At 40.1% G+C, this 12,650-nt stretch overlaps 1 long non-coding RNA gene across 1 annotated transcript in view; it reads right to left on the bottom strand.

The window, feature by feature from the left end:
- The window catches only part of LOC105502647, a 37,501-nt gene extending 25,359 nt beyond the window's left edge, over nucleotides 1–12,142 (bottom strand). The window contains exons 1-2 of the long non-coding RNA XR_001000370.1: nucleotides 11,990–12,142; nucleotides 8,990–9,102 (exon numbers count right to left, since the gene is read on the bottom strand). This is a non-coding gene — a long non-coding RNA (uncharacterized LOC105502647). The remainder of the gene's footprint in view (nucleotides 1–8,989; nucleotides 9,103–11,989) is intronic.
- Nucleotides 12,143–12,650: the final 508 nt, after the last annotated feature.

Genomic DNA, 12,650 nt, shown 5'->3' with positions numbered 1-12,650 from the left:
TCCAGCAAGACTCCCACTTTAGAGATGAGAAAACTTAGGGTTTAGACAGTCTAAAAATTTGATCAGGGTCACCCGTCTAGTAAGTGGTAAAACCAGTAATAAGTCAGCTGACTCCCTGCTTATGGCCCATTTAGTATAGCCAGCTTCCCTCAACCCCAGAAAGATCAATTTTTAAAACATGTTTACTGCAAGACGATTATTTAAGTCATTTCCATTAAAATAGAAAGACATGGTGATTTTCTCACATGTCTGCTTTGAACCGGCTGCTGACAACTCCATTTCCAGGGAAGAAGGAAAGAGCTGGCTTTCTGGTACTGATAATCTCTTTCACTTTCATCCAGCACTCAGCTTCTTCCGGCATTCCTGTATCAGAAAGCAAACACGGGCAACTCTAAACCTTAGCACTCACATGCCTCTTAGTTGGTGTCACTGAGTCCCCTTGAGGCGGCATTTGGAGGTGGGACAGCTCTTAAAAGCAATCAAATTGCATAAACAGCTCGTTTTGCAAATGGGAGTTTAGCCAAGCACAGAGAAGAAAACTTCTGACAAATGGGATCCCATATTAGGGCCGCTTAACTTACACTTGAGGACAGTGTTGGGTATGACCAAGATAAAGCTTGGTAGGACTAATTCCTACTGACCAAAGAATTAAGAGAGCACCAGGACCTGAGATGAGTCAGTCTAATTCCATCCTGAAATGATCCCAGAAACTAATATCACAAAATTTCTGATCCTTAGCTAATGGGGCATTGTTAACAACATCAGCTGGTCTGTTGTGGTTGTTACTGACTGGCACAAAGTGGATGGATTTCGTTTTCTTTGCTGGGCACCTCAAAGATAACTACTAGTTGTAGAACACTGTTAAGCAAATATTCGTAAGACAGTTTTACAGTGGATTTGCGTACAGTATTTGTTAACAAAAACCGATGGTACTGTAAATTTTGCTTTTTCAAATTTATATTGGCAATTGTAGTCTCTGAGAACACTTAAATACATGAAAGCAGGACTTTTACCATTATGCTTTCAAGATTCAGAACCCTGAGTTCAAAAGCTGATACCCTGAAGACACCTAGGCTGAATGAACACTTTTCAAAAACCATTGGGAGTAATAAATGCAACCTTAAAATTTATCAACTGACTTTTCTTCAAATGAAATTATCGTTAGAAAAATATGAACATTTGTGTAATTAAAAAAAGAGTCCATCATGAACCTGTAATCAAACATTTTGGCCCTTGTATTTGCTCATTTTAAAATGGGTCCATTTTTGCGTGTGTGTGTATACTTCCAATAATGACAATTTAGCATGTCTATACAGTCCAGAAATGACAATTTAGTGTCTGTCTTACCAGAATTACAAAGCAATTCTGAAATAAAGGTCATGAGAGAGTCCCATTACCTTCTCCAAAGGGTGCTAGGACAACTTTTCTATTGTATTTTCTCCCCGAAACCTTTACTGTTCCTTGTTTATAATATCCATTATTTTTCTTAAAAAGACAGTATGCAGCCCAAGCTTTAACATTAGTTTTGTAACTCTATTTTTATGAAAGCTGCTATTTCAGCAGCCAGAGAAACTGACTTAGCTGGCCCCTAAACAGCCTTCTCTCAACATGCCATGCAGACAAGATAAGCCAGCTGATTGTGTAACAGCAGAAATCTCCCTACACGGGCAGTTCAGGAGCTGGCAGAGGTGGTGGGAATTTTTCTGGGCAGTGTTCCGGACGGCCTGTCCTGTCTGGTCTGTCTTTACCCCATTGTTCCCTAAAGCTTATCCTCCATGGTAATGCCTCAGACTGTGATGGGCTGTTCACTCCACAGCATGAATTCTGACCATTAACTTAGTGATAAGACCCAGAGGAAGTGCTGCCCTCCCTGTATCTGTTCTTTGGGAATGTCCTTGCACAGGAACAAACTGTGCCCTAACCTGGGTGATCAATTTTTATAATGGGAACTCAGTAGGGTTAGAGTGTGTTGATACATATAAAAGTACACAGAAAGTTGAGAACTTGCTCTGAATAAAATAGTACCACTACTCCATTACTCTCTCTCCCTCTTTCTCCTTCTTTCTCTCTCTCTCTCTCTCACACACACACACCCCACAATGTTTTATGGGAAGATACAGCTGTAGAAGGAAGCCTTTTCCTCTCTAATCTTGTTCTTTTCTTGGCATTTGTCCCTGAAAAGTGGGTCTACTTTTGCAAGTGTGTATGCGTATTTGCAATGAGGTAATGGTCTTAATTTATTCAGAGAACTCCCTTAATTCTCTGCTCACCTTTAGATTACAGAGAAAGAAAATTTTGTTAATTCTTTTGATCTCTCATGAATGTACTATGGAGTGAGTCTTAACCTCTCTATCTTCTGCTTTCTCCTCCCCATAGGAGCCAATGTGGTTAATCTGATTGCTCCCTGGAACTCATCAGGCATCCATTTCTTCCTTACTAATGCACTGTGACCCCATATGATGTTATTTAGGCCACCACTGTGTCCAGATAAGACTCCACATCCCAATCTACATGGCAGCTGGAAGTGGCCAATGAAATGCAAGCAGAAGTTGGTGGGTGGGGTTCCCAGGGTAACTTTCATTCAGCCGGGAGGCGTGTCCTTCCTCTGGCTCCTTCTATTTTCCCAATGCCCTGGGACACAGTGCCATGTCTAGAGTTCTAGAGGCCATCTTTCAACCTTGAAGTGACCTTGAAAACAAAAGCTATGGGCCAAGTAGGTAGAGTGGAAAACAGAAAGATTCTCATTCCCTGATGATTGTGGAGAACATTACACATCCTGGCTCATCTATCTTCAAACTTTTTTGGGAGTGGGAAAGAACTGTTTTTAAAATAGTTATTTGGTTTTTTTGTTCAATCCAGCTGAAGCTAGTCTGTTATAAACTGTATACAAGTCACATAATCGAGAATAGCTCCACGCTGCTTCTTTCCCTCTTCTCTCTACTCCCACCCTTGGCTGCTGGTTTTTGCTTGCCTTGTAGCTTCTCATCTCCAACCTGTAAACCCAGTGCTTGGTCTGCTTCTCACATGAAGGTTGGAAGCCTTCCACCAATGATGTCCACCATCACTGAACACAGACATCCAGCGTTTGTCAAACCTAGCCCCTATTTGCTTCCAGGTACCCTAGATAGCAGCAGAATCCAGTCTCCTGATTTGAGGCAAATTAACCAATCAGATTATTATTCCCATTTCCATAAAAAAGAGCAAATAAAGAGGAATTGAGATGGTGGATCTTGCCTGTACAGTGTTTCTGAGAGAGTCATGATGGAGATTCCTTCTTCTATGAGATAAGAGGAAAATGTGGGAAGGGCAAAATTTTCCATAAAGATACAAATCATTCATTGCTTATGTTTAAATTTCCATACCAGTCTTTGCCTCTTTTTCATTTCCACTTCTTTAGCTGTGTTGAAGGGAGTGAAGGACTGGAGTGGAGAGATGGGTCACTAGATCCTGGCCCTTTCAGTGCAACATGCAATTCAGCTTTACTTCTTCTCTGGCTGGTGGCTCTGAGAGACACCAGGGGGTGCAGGAAGCAGGTGTGTGCTTCTCCACCCTATAAAGGTGCACATACCCTCTCCCCTGTGCACCTGCCCAGCAGCAAGGGATGGAGTTGGGACAAAGAATGTGGAGAGAGTAGACAGTGGTTTTGTCTCCCTGCTTTGGCTTCTACACTGTGTGGATCCCAAACTCATTTGTGTAAATCACAAGTGAGGTGCAGGCAGATTATTTTGTTAGAAATGCACTTGTTTACAGTGAGTTAAGGGTAGACAGTCAGTTTGCAATGACTGTTTGGAACTGAGGATTCACTGCACTTCCTACATGGCCCTTCCTTTCCATAGAAGGTTAAACTAACAACATTTGCCATCAAGAAAAGGGGGTAGTTACCTTTTCCACATTCCAGAATCTTATTCTTTCTACTTCCTTAAAAGAAATCTGAAGGAAGGGAATCAAGATCTTTTGATTGCACGAAAAGGGATGTGAACAGCACCTCTTAAGGACCATCCTTCTTCCGGGTGCGATGACGAGTGCCCTAGGTTATTTTCTAAAAGGATCATCAGAGTTGACAATTTTGTGGGCTGCCTATTTTGAAAACAGAACTTAATATTCTGGACACCATGATAACTAGAGGAATCAACTAGGGCTTGAATCTGAAAACTGTGTGTGTGTGTATCCCAAGCTTTGCCCCCATGGATGACCCACTCAGAGCCACGGTACATCCAATGGGCCACTCAGTTGCTGTGAGAAATGAACACCAGTGCATATGTTTAAGACTCAACTGCCACATGGTGACTCTATTTAAAGTTACCCAGTGTTCAGTGTTGCCAGTTTCATAATAACACCCAGTATTTGTATATAACCTTTGGCTGAAAAACACATTTAAAAAATGTACTCAGGTCTTATCACAAATGTAGGTGGCAAATGTGATTCTATTCTTTCTCCAGTTGAGGAAAATTAAGAAACAGGAATGAATGACTTGTGTAGGCTCACTAAAGCATTTGTAAAACCTTGGCTTTTATTTGCCTTCAATTTAGTTTAATATGATTTGTTAAATGGGATACTGATTTTTTTCCTCATACTTTTTTGACATCTAATTCACAATTTGCCTTTTTAAAGCACACACCATAATTTTTAATATATTCACAGTTGTACAACCATAATCACTATCTAATTTCAGAACATTTTAATCACTTCAAAAAGAAATCACATACACATTAGCAAACAATCCCCAACCCTTCCTTCCCCAGCCCCTGGCAACCATTAATCTACTTTCTATCTCTATGTATGTGCCTTTTCTGGACATTTCATGTAACTGAATCATATAATATGTGGCCTTTTATAACTAGCTTTTTTCATTTAGCATAATGTTTTTAAGGTGAGGACTTCGTTCCCTTTTATGGCTAAATACTATTCCATTGTATGGATATACTAGGTTTTGTTTATCTACTCATCAATGATAGACATTTGAGTTGTTTTTACTTTGGGACTGTTATGTGTAATGCTTCTGTGGACATGCTTGTACAAGGTTTTGTGTGGAAATCTGTTTTCAGTGACCTTAGGTTTATGCCTAGGAGTAGATTTGTTGAGTTATATGGTAACCCCATGTTTAACCTTTTGAAGAATTGCCAACCTGTGCTACAAAGAGGCTGCCAATTTTACATTCCCACCAGCAGTGTAGGAGGGGTCCAGTTTCTCCACATCCTTGCTAGCACTTGTTATTTTCCATCATTGTGGTTAGCTATCCTAATCAGTGTGGTAGCTAATGATTTGTATTTGATTATTTATTTATTTATTTATTTATTTATTTATTGACGGAGTCTCGCTCTGTCGCCCAGGCTGGAGTGCAGTGGTCGGATCTCAGCTCACTGCAAGCTCCGCCTCCCGGGTTTACGCCATTCTCCTGCCTCAGCCTCCCGAGTAGCTGGGACTACAGGCACGCACCACCACACCCAGCTAATTTTTGCATTTTCAGTAGAGACGGGGTTTCACAATGTTGGCCAGGATGGTCTTGATCTCTTGACCTCGTGATCCACCCACCTCGGCCTCCCAGAGTGCTGGGATTACAGGCGTGAGCCACCATGCTGGCCTCGGTAGTTTTTCACTAATGATTTTTAAACAATAATTTAAAGAAATAGAAAGCTAGAGACCTTGGGTCACTCTTTTTTTGTGTGTGAGACATAGTCTCACTCTTGTTGCCCAGGCTGGAGTGGTATGGTCTCAGCTCACTGAAACCTTCACCTCCCAGGTTCAAGCAATTCTCCTGCCTCAGTCTCCCAAGTAGCTGGGATTACAGGTGCACGCCACCACATCCGGTTAATTTTTGTATTTTAAGTAGAGACAGGATTTCACCATGTTGGCCAGGCTGGTCTTGAACTCCTGAACTCAGGTAACCTGCCAACCTCAGCCTCCCAAAGTACTGGGATTACAGGCATGAGCCACCACACCTGGCCAACCTTGGGTCACTTGCTAAGCTGGGAGAACAGATTATGTGGCCTATGGAAAGGGAACCCTTTTCCTCACTAGGCTTCTCCCCATTTTCATTGCCCTACTCCTTATCAGTGATAGACTTTCTGGCGTCTGCACTTAATGGGAGACAGAGAAAGCTGCTTGAGGCTTCACCTCCTCCCTCCATTCCCAGAGTCCCACATTCATTTTACAGGGAGGCTTTTCCAATTTGCAATTCCAACTCTCTCTAGAAACTCTCCTACCATTAACACCTGGCTCAGTGCATTCACTATTGTCACCGTCTTTAGCTGTTCTGGAATACTCTTTACACCATTTGATGTCTTCCTCTTCCTCATATTAATAGTGATATCCAATACCGAGTAAGTGCCCATAGCACTTACTATACATGGTTATACTTAATCTTCATAGCAACTCTGTGATTCATGTTGCTATTGTCCTAGAAATTTTGGAGATGAGGAAATTAAAGATAAAGGGTACAAGGTCAATTTCCTTGGGCACACAGCTATCAATGGTAAAGTAGAAATGACTGGGCAGGGGTGTAATGTCAGCTTCATCTGTCCTGATATTTATTTCTTCTTGGTCTCTTCTCAGGCTCTGAAAGTCTGGAGAACTCTCTTACACTGAGAAATCCTGAAAAGTGATTTCTTCATCCTCCCTCCCCTAATGACACAATAATCCTGGAGGCAGTTATAGAGTTAAGTAGGCCTAGGATGACTTGGTATTATTTAATTATAATTTTCATTATTCCATTAGGCCATTTGTGTCTCTGGAGTCAATTTTCCTTCTCATATATTTTCTGAGAACTAGAAAACAAGTTTATATTTTTTTCTTGGTTTTAATTGCAGTCTTATTAATTGGATCAGTTTAGGTTTGGGGTAATTTCTTGGTGTAGTGAATAAGAATAATCAAGGTTAACCCCATACACAAGGTGCAATAATCATAATTTTCGGCTGTGAAACAAAATCTAGCACGGTCATTTCATACCAGGTGAAGGATGGCTCTCACTTGAAACAGTATTTCACCACACTTTCTATGATTTTGCTGGTGTGAAAAATGCCTTATTAGAACACATGACAAAAATGCTACAGTAGACTCTGGATTTTTTATGCCAGACTTTCATTAAGTGGGAGAAAAGAATACAGATTTCGACATTTCACTTGGAATGGAAGCAGGTGAGCCTCTAGGGGTTTTTTTGTTTGTTTGTTTTTAACTTTTATTTTAGGTTCAAGGGTAAATGTGCAGGTTTATTATATGGGTAAACTTGTGTCATGGGGGCTTGTTATACAGATTATTTTTTCACCCAGGTACTAAGCCTGGTACCCAATAGTTATTCTTTCTGATCCTCTCCATCTCCCATGCTTCATTCTCAAGTAGGCCCCAATGTTTGTTGTCCCTCTCTTTATGACACCTGTTGATGAGCCTCTATTATTTTTAAGGGTCTAGTTAAATTGAAATGGTACCTTTTAAAACATATTCACCATTGAGACATGTATTTTCTAGTAGCAAAAACACCGTAATGTGAAAAACTCGGGGCCCCAAATACTTTTTCCCCCAACTACCTATCATAGTTTCTCAACCCATTTAAGAGCAAAAAAGAGGAACTTCATATCTGGAAAAATATAGGCATTATCATTTGGTATGGGCTTTGATCATATGTTTTACTTTCATGACAAGTTAGGCCTACTTTTCTTTCTCATGTTTTAATCCTTCCTACCTGCAAAACTAGAAGTTGGCATCTTAAAGATAGGATAGGATGAGGGTAAAGATATTTCTTACATTTCTGGAAGATGGTGTGGGTGTGTGTGGGTGGGTGTGTGGGGGTGTGTGTGTGAGAAAATCTTCAGAGGAAGACTAACGAATAACTGTAGGGAATAGTTGTAAATTAATTTAAATTAACATACTGTAATGAAGCCAACCCCTGAGAACTGTTCTTCTGGATGTTATCATAAATAATACTCTATTCATTACATAGGCAAACACGAACTCAAACTAAATCCATTGAATTTTGTTAAAAAGTCATTTAATTCAGGGTTTAACTCAGGTTCGTTCTATTTCTTTTTAAATTTTATTTTCAGTTAACCAAATAATTGCATATATTTATGGGGTACAATGTGATGTTTTGATTGTTTATCATGAGGAACAAATAAATCATATTTCTTTTAAAAATGCTTTCTTTGAACTCTAATTCATAGCAATATCCAGAAGAAAGAGTGTTTCTGAGTTGCAAGGATCTTTACTGGAGATTTTTTTTTCTGACCCTGGTTCTTTGACATGAGTGATACACAACTGATACTGAGACGATTCCTGTAACTAGCATAGTTATACAATACAGTGGACACAAATTTTTTTCCATTTAAATATTTTTAATTGGCATATATATATATATATATATCAATAATGGAAACATCTGGGTACATGTGCAACCTTGAATCTTTGTTGTATTTGTTATTTAAAATACAAATACACTGGTATTTGATACCCCACTGATCAGGGTCTGTGCTGTTCCTTGGGCCTTTTTGCTTTTCCAACTCAAACCTGGCTTTATATGGTCTGTTTAAAGCTCTTCCAGCCTCCATCTTATCAATACTTCGGAAACCTCTAAGGCAGACAATGTAATGGAGGTAGAGTCAGAAGACCTGGATTTGAATATTCTGTCATTTGCTTATTTTGTGACTCTGGGTAAATTATTTGACTTCTCTGAGGTAATTTCTTCATCTATGAAAGTGAGAAAATACTTAATAATTATTTTTAGTATTAGGTCTTTAATTTTCCATGCAAAGCTCTACTCTCATTCATTTTGAATCAATGATGGCTTGAAAAATATCCTAGTAATTTCCCTCTGTTAATTTCCCTCATGCCCCAACTCCACGTTCACCATTGATATCAATATTTGTCAGTATTTACACAAATTATAATGATCTTCCCCCCAAAGGGAGTTTACTACTTTTGTTGTTCAACATTGACATTTTCCCACTTCACATCATTTTTGGAAATGGGTAAATAATGAACAAAATGAGTATTGATACACCTTGCAAGACAAATTACCTCACCTGAATTGGATCACTTTGTTTCAGAGCAGTATTAGAATACTTAATCGAATTTCTCAGTGGAGCCACAGGAGAGACTTTATGGGCAAGGCTGCTACAGGAGATCAAACAGAGGTGGAAGAAGCGTAAAGGAAAGGTGAGAGAGGGTCTGATAGCTACCTGCTGCCCACGTGAGAATAAGGATAAACAAAGGGTTAAGCATCATATGAAGGGCATGGGGTCCTTGGAGGTGTGGGACCCGCAGAGTCAATCAGATGGCTCCCTGAGGCTACCTTACCAGAACTGTGGATACCTGATAAGCAGGATGGCTACCTAGGGACTCAGAGAGGAGAAGAAGGCAGTGAAGCTGCCTGCTGGCACAGGATGCCTTTGCCAGCAAGACCAGGAAAGGGCAGTGTTCAGGACCCAGTTCAAGCCAGCAGTGGAAACATCTGTTCAATACCTGTAGTGAGGAATGGAAGCTCATTGCCCCAACAAAAGTGATGCTGCCACTCAACTCAACCCAGACATGGAATTATTTCAGTTGCCCAAAGTAACAATATTCTTTGTGGGCCACTGTGACACGGTAAAACATTTTGTTCCTAGCAGATGGTATAAACTTAGTGAATGTTTGCTGAATTTACTCATTCACTTATTCATTCAAAAATACTTATGAAACTTCTATTTTAGGCCTGACACTATTTTAGAGTATAGCAATATAGTCATGAACTAGATAGGCAAGTCCTTGAAGTCATGGGTTTCTATTCTAGAAGGGGAGTCAGATACCTAAATAAACAAGCAGAATAGTATCAGGTAGTGACAAGTGCTTATCATTAGACTTATCTAGAATGATATTTTAAATACAGTAGTCAGGGGAGTGGTATTTGAGGCCAGAATCATAAAAATTAGCCACCTACCCTAGGATCCATGCAAAGAGAACCTCAAGTGGATTCAATAACATGTAATGCTTGCTGATTTGTTCTATCCCTTAAGTAAATCTTATTCTAATATACTTCAAAATAGTTGTTGAACATGCTCCATATTCCAAGTAATGTGTTAGGTGCTAGGGATATAAAAGCAAAAGCCATGGCCCCTACCTTCAGGGAATTGATATTCCAATATGGAGATCCAGAGGTGTAAACAATTACAATAAAAAGTGAGAACTGCCCTGATGGAGGCATGGTGAGTGTACGTGGGAGACATCTTATAGAAGTGCATTTATTGTAATGAAAATAGCAAGACTATCTGTGTGTTGGGGAAAAAATGTCCATGGGTCTCTCATGTTTCTGCAAGCTTTGTCAACAAAGAGACTTTTATTTGGGACTGCCTTCTGAGAATATTTGTATGGTGAACTTCTTGGAGCTTAGAGGCAATGTGTCTCTCTTGAGCAGAGAGATTTGTTTCTTTACTAGGATACCAAAAAAAGTTTTCCTCCTAAGGAAAAAGTAGGGCAGATTTCCTGATAGCCTCTCTAAAAGCTTGTAGTTTCCTAAGCTCGGGATTTCTCACCTTTGGTGCAAACCGACTGCATGTACAGCATCTACCTTGGCCACCTCTTAATGCCCCACAGGATTTGGGGGACAAGAAGAACCAACATGAATATTGGAGCTGTTGCTGCTTCCTGTGCCATGAGTGATAAAGTCCTCTGTGTCTGAGTCAGGAGTCTATGTCTTCTATAAGAATCCACACAATTGTGGCGGCTCCCTTGTTAGCTTGGAAGCAGATAAAATTTCATACCCTTCATCATTCTTAACATGATGACAATATTAAAATTATTTCAGCTTTATGAGCTTTACTTTTTTCAGTGGAAAACTTGGGATAAAAATTCTCACTTCACAAAATCATTGTAAAAGCCAAATGCAAGGTCATAGGTGTAGCAGAGATGGTTAGCTATTCCCTAATAAATGTTCTTTCTCTTTCCTCTAACATAAAAATTGTAGTGTGATAAAGGCTACCAGATTGACAAAAACACCTCCTAGCCTCCCTTGCAGCTAGCTCTGGTCAAGCAATAAAGCTCTGGTCAATGGGATGTGAGCAGAAACACAACTTGCAGATGATCCTCTTGCAAGGAAGGAAAATTCTCTCTCCTTCCCCTTCCCTCCTTCCCATTGCCTGGAATACAGGCATAGTGGTAAGACATCTTGGAACATCTGGATGGGAAACACCCTACACATGGCAGGGCACTAAAGAGGGACCCGGAGCCTCTGTCCTCTTGCTGTTATCATTCAGGTGCTGGACTGCAAATACTGCAAATATACAGACTGTCACATCAGAAAAAACTTCCCGTCTTGTTTGAGCCACTCCTATTTGGCATGTTTATTGCAGAAATGAACCGGTGTTCTAATGAATGGAGGAATGAGAAGATCTGAGTGAGGGATTAGAAAGATGCTGTTGGTGATGGTAGAGAAAAGAAAATAGAGCCAGATAAATCAGGAGGGAGATTACCTAGCTGCCCAGTAATGGGTTATTTTTCAGAGGTTTTGAATGTTGGCAAATCTTTAAGTCTTACCTGGTCTGTGGAATCTTACAAGAACTTTGAATTCCACAGTCAAGTTAGGAACACACTGAGTTAAAGTTAAACATAAATCTTCATTATCGGTAGTACAAGTGTTTTCAGCACTAAAGGATTTTACACCTCTTAAAAGAGAGGGCTGAAAATAAAGTATTCCTCATACTCATCTGAAAATGAGACCTTTTATCTGAAACTTCTGGTGTTCATGACCTATGAAATTTAAAGACATCTCCCAGCCCTCTAGAAATTTGTAACCTGCACTAACATCCAAATAGTCCACAGAGCAATTCACAAAGGTATTTGTCAGATATGGGGATGAAATAGACACGTGTGCATGACACACACATCCTTTTCCAAATGAGAGCCAAAAGTTGCAGATACATCAGAAGCCATGTGGTATCAATTTTCCCCTGTACAGAGTTCAGCTTTCTGTTTTTGTTCCAAGGTGTGAATGAATAGGACAAGGGTTGAAAAGGATAACAGTTCCTACCTCGATTCCACTTGAAGATCTTCACGAAGAAAGTCTTTGTTGGAACCTGAGCAGACTGAGTACTAATTTCTCTTAGCAAGACATTACGCTGCATGGTGGATGGCCTCCTTGCTCAGGAAGTTCATGACAATCCAAGAGGCAAAATGAAAGGAGGCAGAACAGAGCATGTAAAGTCAGAATCTTGTGACTTTGGCCCTGAGAGTGTTTGATCTGGCAGGAGCTATTTTCCATGAGTAACCGAGTCCTGTATAGCACTTATGGGATCAAATGGCAGTATAAATTGGATCAACAGTTAATGTCTTAATTCTCTCCATGACCAATGTGAGGAAAAGTAATTCTATTTAAATCCTTGATAGAAAAATACTTCATACAGAATCCTGGGGGAAAAATAATTAAAAATTGTGATCTCATGTCAAATATTCCTGCAGTTTTCTCAACAGTACAGTTAATCCTTTGGGCCAGCAAAAGCAGGTTTTCTTTCATTATTTTGGTCTGTATTGGCAACGAAGTTATTAGGTGCAAAGGAAGCACACACAAAGATGTCACACCACACTTGACACTCACTGTGGTGACAAGGTTTCCTCCAGCTGTCAGTGTCAGAAGGATTTCATTCTGTTTGATGCCACACGGTTTTGTGGTGAGAAGTGGCAGGCAAGCCCTT

The sequence above is a fragment of the Colobus angolensis genome, unplaced genomic scaffold (assembly GCF_000951035.1).
Source record: "Colobus angolensis palliatus isolate OR3802 unplaced genomic scaffold, Cang.pa_1.0 Scaffold80, whole genome shotgun sequence".
Lineage (NCBI taxonomy): Eukaryota > Metazoa > Chordata > Mammalia > Primates > Cercopithecidae > Colobus > Colobus angolensis.
Note: the sequence above shows the minus strand (reverse complement) of the source record. Positions and strands in the feature narration are given on the sequence as shown.